Consider the following 9,390-nt stretch of genomic DNA (forward strand, 5'->3'; position numbering starts at 1 on the left):
ATCATCCCTTAAATCTGAAATAAAGCCAACTGTTCCCTGTCCTCACACGCTGATCTGAAGTTCTGCTCTTACATTTTTTAGTTCTACAGTTCCTTATATGAATGATCAGGACCTACACAGAGTTCAGGTGACAATTAAATTTTTTTTCTTTATTTCTCGACTCCATACTCCACTCCTGTCTCCGTTCCGCGGCATCACTAAAAAGGGCCCGACCATCAACGCGACCATCTTCACCTGCGCTCTAAGCCTGCCTGGCACTGCCTCTTGAGCCTGCTACATAGGGGTGGATTTTGATTATCGATGTATCGATTAAAATCGATTCTAGCGTGGATAACGTGATATCGATTCATTAAAATCCTGAATCGATTTTTTAAATATAATTTTCTTTTGCCTGAAATGCCAGAATCTCAGGTTAAACCTCACAAAATTTCAACAACCACCAAACAGCTAAAACAGTAAATGAGAGCAGGTACGCGGATTCTGCACAAAGACGTAAACACAAAGCGCGGACCCGCCGACGGATCAGAATCGGTGAGATGTGCCTTTCTCACCCGACGGCACGGACACGTTGTGGCTGAAAGCCGACAGCTCACTGATTCTGATGTTTCGGCGGATCCGCGCTTTGTGTTTATGCATTTTTTGCTGTGTCTCCAATAAAACCTCTGTAACTTTGCTCTACTTCACTTCAGCAGCATCAGGTATTGTTCATATGTTGGTTAATGGTTTTCTTTGGTTTTTGATCTACTGCAGAATATTTTTATAAAATCCCAGAAAAATCGCCTTCATGTTTTTCTGTGTTTTATCCTCAGCTACTTTGACACAAAGGCATCTGCTGTGATGCTTACAGCTTTGATAAAGTCTCGCAAGTGTCAGCTTTCTTTTTATAGATATAAAAATATGGAAATGTACTGATGCATGATCTGAATTATATTTCTGACTGTCTGAGGCAAAATTTCCCTGATTCAAATTGAATCTGAATCGAATGGATTCTAGAAATCAGTGTTTGAGCTGCTGCCTGAGTTTTAGATAACATTTATTAATCCTTCACAGTATTTCTCTCAAAGAATGTAAGCTGTATGCAGTACTGCACATATAACTTTATGAAATTACCTCGTCAAGAATAATTCAGACTGATTCTTTAACCTGAATACTTGAAACAAACTCAGTTAAAAAAAACAGTCAGTGCTAAAAAAAATGGGAAAAATTTGACTTGAGATGCCAAATGTCTGTAGTTGATTTCAGTACATAAATATTATGCTTTGCTATTTTATTACCGTTTCTTTTTATTTTGTGGTCATGTGTGGCTATGTTTGTAACAAACTGAAATATCAGCTAGAAACTGGAACTGATATTACAGGAAGTCATTGAATAAAGAACATTTTTAGAGAGCTTCTTTGCTTTAATTTGATCCCAGTCCTTCCACTAACATGGAGGACACGGGGTTTATGACCTATACTGCAGCTAGACACCAGGGGGCGATAGATGTTTTGTTTTTCATTTTGTTAGGTTGCTAACCTAATAAACAGATTAACTGCATATTGTAAACAGGGACTGAAGAATTTTTTCCTTAGACAACATTATCCCCACATGCAACACAATTGGTTGTATGATCTAAAATTGTTGCATGTGTAATATGGGAAATAACACTTGTTTTTTTTAATTTCCTTTTTAAATAGCTGAGCTGAGAAGTCCTCCTTAAGATAAGCATTTGATATTTTTAATAACATAAGAGAAAAAAAAGAAGCATATTCAATTTTATTTATGCAGCACCAAATCACAACAGTAGGCGCCTCCTAGCGCTTCATATTGTAAGGTAAACCCTACAATAACACATACAAGGTTCACATCATTTTTAACATATTTTAACATGTATCTTACCAGTGCAGAAAGTGAAAATATAGAGATACAAAAACAATAAGAGAAGCATAAAGCCATTCTGTGCTGCTTTAAAGGCCTTGGGTGGCCCCTGAGAGACCTGAGCCATCTCTTGTCTATTCTCAGCCATCTCTTTCGCTCTCCATTCTGAGAATGAACTTCTTACCCTCCTCCCTCTTTTATCCCCTCTATTTCCTGTTTTCATCTCAACCTCTGTTCCCAACAGACACCAGAAAGAAAAGGAAAGCAGGTAAAGGTGCTCTCTGCCTCTTACGCTTCCTGCCTACATATTTTATTGAATTTATTTTAGCTGTCTGGCCTTGGCTGTCCTACTAATTCCTAACGCTGTTACCAGAGGAGCAACCATTGTATCCACATGTGCAAGTCTGTGTTTATACATGCACACTAACACATTTGCATATTATGCTCATATGTATTATCTGATACACACATACACGAATTCCCCCCTCTCTGTTTGACTTGGGAGGAATGCTTTAAGACTGGCTTGAATTATTCGCTTTGCGGAGCACAGGGCGTTTCACTCTCAGAAAGGCTAAAGAAACCTCACTATGAAATCTGTTCCCTGGAGCTTTTACACACTTAGTGAAAAAATTGATATTGCATCACTGCACCTCCTTCATGAGAGTGGTGCTTGTAGTACATTATGTGTGAAGGAAGGTTATGTTGTGTTTGCAATTACTTGAGGATATTTGAGGAAAGTCCTTTGTACCTCTAAGTGAAAAATTAAACTCAAATGTTTGAAACCTTTACTCACCAAAGCCAAACTACTGTCGACCTGCTCTCACCATCTTCAAAAGTCAGAAGAAGGATGAACACGTTTTTAGGTTGTATGGTGTAATCTACGCACATGTGCAGATCAGTTTACTGTACAGCTGATTGGATGTAAGTATTTATTTCAAGTTACATTTAATTAACTTAATAAAGTAGTTTTAAGAAGAAGCGCTACATTTTGAAATGAATGAAAATGCATATGTTTAAGGAAAAAAAACATGTTAAAATCAATCGAATGAACTAAAACAAAATAAAAAAGGTTTTACTACGGGGTGAGAATTACTTTTTGCAGTGTGGGCTGTCCCTTATAGATAAGATAAGAAACAAGGTTATTTAGGAGGGGCTCAGAGTAGGGGTTGCACACCAAAAGGAGCCGGTATGGGCATGTGACTGGAATACCTTCTAGACAACTCTCAGGTGAAGTGTTTCAAAAATGGGGAGATCATGCTTCTAGGAAATGTATAAATCTGCATGTCAGATAGTTGTGTACAAACCGCATGTCTCACTAAGTAGCTGAGAGACAACAGACTTAACCAAGAAAGTATGCATTATAAAGGAAAGCTAAAGTGAAAGCCCATTGAGCTCTACTTCTATCCTGTATTACACTTCACACTGCTGCTACCTTTTATTTAGCAGAAAATATAAAAACAAACCTCACACTTTCTGGCCCTTGTCTTCATCCCCATTTGAAATGCTTCATGGGTTGACAGGTCCAGCTTACTTCATTCGCTAAGCTTAACTGTCTAAAAGCACTAAGTTGATAAGCTCCCATTTTGCATATTTGCTCAGTGTAATTGTTATTACACTTTTATATTATACTTAGCTTAGAAGATATTATCGCTTCTTAGCATAAATCATCATCACAGTTGTCGTTGTAATGACAGAGTTGCATACATGTAGGATTTTGAATAAAAGCATGGCAGTGCAGAGATGCAATAGCAGGAAATGTTGCAGAAAATGATCCCCACAGTGAAGCAATTGCATGTCACCCCTCTCTTTGCCTAATTTTAACTTCACTCAGATGGAATTGAAAAAACATTTCACATCACCTAACTTTATGGCAAAGTCGGCTTATGTTAATTAGTATCAGCTTGCAAAAAAAGCGATGTGTTAAGATATGCGTTTGAGTCTGATATTACCATTTGTAGACTTCTGTTGTGTCGAACAGAACATATTAAATTGAAAACTCAAACTGCTTCACAAAGGAGCTGAAAATTTCCTTCAGTGTCACTTTCATAAGTATTAGAAAGCATTTCAAGGCAAAGAAAGAGGAGAGCATAAATAAATGATGGCCAAACACAGCTGGGAGTTCTCTATTATTAAGTGAGATTGCTTGAGGGTCCAGCACAGTATCTTTGCTGTTCCTAGGACTGCGCTCTTCTGGACGGAGATCTCGGATGTTGTTCCTGGGATCTGCTGGAGCCACTCGTCTAGCTTGGGAGTCACTGGACCTAGTGCCACTTACCACACTGGGGCAACTCTTACCTTCACCCTCCACATCTTCTCGAGCTCTTCTCTGAGCCCTTGGTATTTCTCCAGCTTCTCGTGTTCCTTCTTCCTGATTTTGCTGTCATTCAGTATCACTATGTCTATCACTACGGCTGTCTTCATCTGCTTGTCCACCACTACTATGTCTGGTTGGTTAGTCATCACCATTTTGTCTGTCTTTATCTGGAAGTCCCACAGGAGCTTAGCTCGATCATTCTCCACAACTCTAGAGGCGTCTCCTATTTTGGCCTCGGGACTTCCAGGTTATACTCGTCACAGATGTTCCTGTGTACAATGCAGGTCACTTGGTTATGGCGTTCCATGAATGCCCTACCGTATGCCCTGCCTGCTAGCATCTTGCACGCTGTTGTTATGTGCTGGATTTGTATAGAAATAGAATAGAATAGAATAATCCTTTAATTGTCCTACAGGGGAAATTTGGTTGTAACAGCAGCATTTACATTTATTTTGACAGCACTGACTTTTACCACCATAGACAGTATAAAGGATAGAGGCATCTTCTGGGTTTGTGCAGTTGAAAAAATACTTCTGATCCTTTAGAACTTTTTAATTTATGTTAGGTAAGCTAAAAATATCAGTTATTTTTAAGTGGTATGTTTTAATATTGACTGTCAACAGCACTGGATGGAATGCCTATGTATAAAAGTCAAGCCATTGATTCCATTATTTCCTTTGCTGTTCTCTTTTATACACTAAAGTGTCCTGCTAGTATTTTATTTTGTAAAAAAAATCCATTATTACTAAAATAAAGAACTGTGTGTTAAAAACTTTTTTGAAATACAAAGTATATTATCAAGCAAAAAAAAGTAAAAATTGTATTCCAAAAACTGATTTAGCTAATAAACACATTCATATGACTATTCAATTCAATTGTATTTGTACAGTGGCAAAACATAACAACAGTCGACTTTATATTGTCAGGTAAAGCCTACAATATTTTTTTTAAATGAAGAAAATCTGTGTATTAGGCTAAAGAATGGAATAACTAGGTGGCACTTGGAATATTTCTAAATAATTTTCTGGCCATGGGATTAACAATTTGTTTCCTTTCTTGAGCCTTATTTATGCCATTCAACCAGTTACATGCAAATGCATGCAAAGCCCAACACTGTTTGATCAGCACATCATGACTTCCACAGGTGAATTAGGAGGATGAATATATTCAGGATGTGTCACGTTAGGCGCTTTTATCCCGTGCAGCCTAGCCACAGGCTAGCTTTTAATTGGCTTCCCAGAGACATGTAAACATCAGCTCACATATACAGTGAGAAAACATCAGAGAAAATTAAATTGGGTGGAGCAGTAGGGTAAAAGGGTCAAGAAAATCACACCCTCTGTGGAACAATTACAAAATGTATGATTTCCTGTTTTTATGCAGAGAGTTTCTTGTTTTTTTGCTACGTGTCCCTCTGAGTAGGTAGTGAAATAATGCCAAGTGAGCACCTGAGGGTTGCTGGCACCAGGCAGCAATAATGAGATGACACCTCTCACTACATGGTACATGTAAATCAACCTGACATGCACTGGGAGGATCAAATCGCTTCCAGACTCTTCAGAAACAGGAGTTAAATAAAAATGGAGCGTTTGAAAGTTGATTTTTGAATAATTACACTTTATAGATGTACACAGTAGATCTAACATGTGCCGAGATGGAAATATTTGGACAAATTTGTGTTTTTGCCCTTTCACTCTTTGTGATAACCCTCTCTGCAGTTCTTCACCCTCATGCTGTTCCCTCTAGCTCTCCTCCACGTCTTTGCCTCATTTTTAATACTTCATTTTAAACTTCTGTTTACTCATCTGCTGCGTGGGTACAGAGCAACATGTATTTGCTTTTAGCAAATCAAGTAGAGAGTAAAGACACTACCACAGGCTGATTAGAGGCAAAAAGAAGGAAAGCTGTTTTTTCAAATGTTGATTTCAGAAATGTTTTCTTTTACATTTTTTGAACCCCACAGTGAGGGTGATGGCAACACACAAATCAACACCTTAGTCCAATGATGAACAGGCATATCATTGCCTCAATGTCCTCCATTGTTGTGTTGTGTTTTTCGCATACAAAGGATTGTGTTATGAGCTGCCGTCACAAATATATATACTCATATATATGCAAATATATATATACTTATTTTCAATGAATGTAAAGATGGATGAATAACAATCCATCTAAAGCATTTTCAACCCTCCATGTCGAAAATTTGCAATTCTTGATAACTGCCCTTTATTTAGAATTTTCTAAAACACCATAAGCCCATAAAATCCTCAAGATTATTAAAAAATTACTTGTATCATGGCTGGATGTTAACTCTTACAGTCTCAGTTCTTGGCACTGTTTTGTTTATTAAAAAAACAGCGGTTATTCCAGTTGAAACACCAGAAACACTTTGGAAAACTGTGCCTTTTCTGGTTTCTTCTTTGGATGCAATTGTTTCAGGTTTTTTTTGGTTAAACTTTCTATTGCATCGTCACCTTAAAGGTGCAGCCTTGTACGTCTACTGTTTCTCCTGGTGGTAAATGTGTTTTCTCATATAGACAAACAGAAGCTCTTCTGCTTATCCAGGGCCAGTTTGCAGGGCAGTAGCCTGAACAGGGAAACCCAGACTGCCCTTTCCTCAGTGTTCCCCGTTTTTCCAGGTCAGTAGAGATAAAATCTCTCCGGTGTTTCCTTAGTTTACCCTTGGACATTCTAGAGAGATTTACATAACTTGGCTGGGCTTTTTTTGCTCTGAGTAAAAACATTTCTACCATGAGGAAAATGATTAGGCCATGATTCTGTGCTAATTAAAAAATGAAATAGAAAACGTGAAACTATTCTTAAAGCGAATGGTTCTCAGAGTCAGCCCAATGTATTACAGGGCTTTAAGCATAATTTGATTTGGGGCTCCCACCACCAGCTAAACCCATCACTTTACCACCACCACTGGCATTATTAATTAGTGTCCATGTTTGATGAGTGATTGCACATTGAACAGCTAAGACAGCAATCTTCATAGTATACCTAGTGTGCTGGGAAGAAATAATGGTAGCACTTTCTATTACAGCTATCAAGTAATATCATGGCAGCAGCAGTGGTTATAGTTGAGTAATATTACACTTAAATTTATGTAACTGGGTAATAAGGGCCAAAAACTGGGGGTAATGTGGAAATAAAGACCAAAACCAATTAGTAACAGTAGCGTAATACCTTGGTAACAATATGATCTGACAAACATCTGTGGTAGTTTCTGTGTAATAAGCAGGAAACAGAGCTACAAAATGCAAAACTTCCTCCTATTTAATAACACATTACTAACCTATTAAAGCTAACATAATTACTTTTCTTTTCTTTTGTTTCCTGTTCTGTCCTGTCTGGCAGCAATCAGAATTATGATCTGAATGCATTGTTGCATTCAAATCATAAATGTGCCAAACGCAGTTCACCTTTCACCTCGCTGTTTCGCGGATTTTTTTAGTGCAAGTTTGCATGCTTTTTTTTTTTTTACGTCACATTGTGTCCTGCGTCCTGATCACTGCAGACGATCTCCTCCGTGACGTCTCTCCTGTACAGTACAGAATCGCTGCATCGATCGCTAGAAGTGTGACTCTGAAGTGCAGTACTGGATGTCCACGATGTCCACGAAATGTTTTGCACCGTCAAAAAATAAAATTGGCTACTTGAATTCACCTATCGCTGGTTATTTTTAGAACATAACACCCGCGATAAACGAGGGACAGCTGAGAAATATAACATTTGAATCCCTTTTCTCTTTTGCTCTGAGGCGCGGGGGAAAAATATCGACAAGTCGATGAACATCATTTACAGATATATTGGGTAAATGCCCAAGACATCTATAGAAATGTAAATCGCCACTTGATTCATTCATTTGCTTAACTTGTTTTGGACCGTAAATAGGGCGCGAATAGGACACCGGAAACACAGAAGTTTCCGCACCGGAAGTAGCATATGCTAACGTGCACATAGTCTATTGAAAGCATATGTGTATTGTTTGTGTATTTATACACAAGCACTCATATATATATAACAACACCCAGCACGCCCCTGCGGGCGGTTTATCCTTCAAGCTCGGGTCCTCTACCAGAGGCCTGGGAGCTTGAGGGTCCTGCGCAGTATCTTAGCTGTTCCCAGGACTGCGCTCTTCTGGACAGAGATCTCCGATGTTATTCCCGGGATCTGCTGGAGCCACTCGCCTAGCTTGGGAGTCACCGCACCTAGTGCTCCGATTACCACGGGGACCACCGTTACCTTCACCCTCCACATCCTCTCGAGCTCTTCTCTGAGCCCTTGGTATTTCTCCAGCTTCTCGTGTTCCTTCTTCCTGATATTGCTGTCATTCGGAACCGCTACATCGATCACTACGGCCGTCTTCTTCTGTTTGTCTACCACCACTATGTCCGGTTGGTTAGCCACCACCATTTTGTCCGTCTGTATCTGGAAGTCCCACAGGATCTTAGCTCGGTCATTCTCCACCACCCTTGGGGGCATCTCCCATTTTGACCTCGGGACTTCCAGGTTATACTCGGCACAGATGTTCCTGTACACTATGCCGGCCACTTGGTTATGGCGTTCCATGTATGCCTTGCCTTGCCTGCTAGCATCTTGCACCCTGCTGTTATGTGCTGGATTGTCTCTGGGGCATCTTTACACAGCCTGCACCTGGGGTCTTGCCTGGTGTGATAGACCCCAGCCTCTATGGATCTTGTGCCCAGAGCTTGTTCTTGTGCTGCCATGATTAGTGCCTCTGTGCTGTCTTTCAGTCCAGCTTTGTCCAGCCACTGGTAGGATTTCTGGATATCAGCCACCTCCTCTATCTGCCGGTGGTACATACCGTGCAGGGGCCTGTCCTTCCATGATGGTTCCTCGTCTCCCTCCTCTTTCTTGGGTTTCTGCTGCCTGAGGTATTCACTGAGCACTCGGTCAGTTGGGGCCATCTTCCCAATGTATTCTTGGATGTTCGTTGTCTCATCCTGGACTGTGGTGCTGACACTCACCAGTCCCCGGCCCCCTTCCTTCCGCTTAGCGTACAGCCTCAGGGTGCTGGACTTGGGGTGAAACCCTCCATGCATGGTAAGGAGCTTTCTTGTCTTTATGTCAGTGGCTTCTATCTCCTCCTTTGGCCAGCCTATTACCCCAGCAGGGTACCTGATCACGGGTAGGGCGTACGTGTTGATGGCCCGGATCTTGTTCTTACCATTCAGCTGACTCCTCAGGACTTG

Source organism: Astatotilapia calliptera, chromosome 8, assembly GCF_964374335.1.
Source record: "Astatotilapia calliptera chromosome 8, fAstCal68.1, whole genome shotgun sequence".
Classification (NCBI taxonomy): domain Eukaryota; kingdom Metazoa; phylum Chordata; class Actinopteri; order Cichliformes; family Cichlidae; genus Astatotilapia; species Astatotilapia calliptera.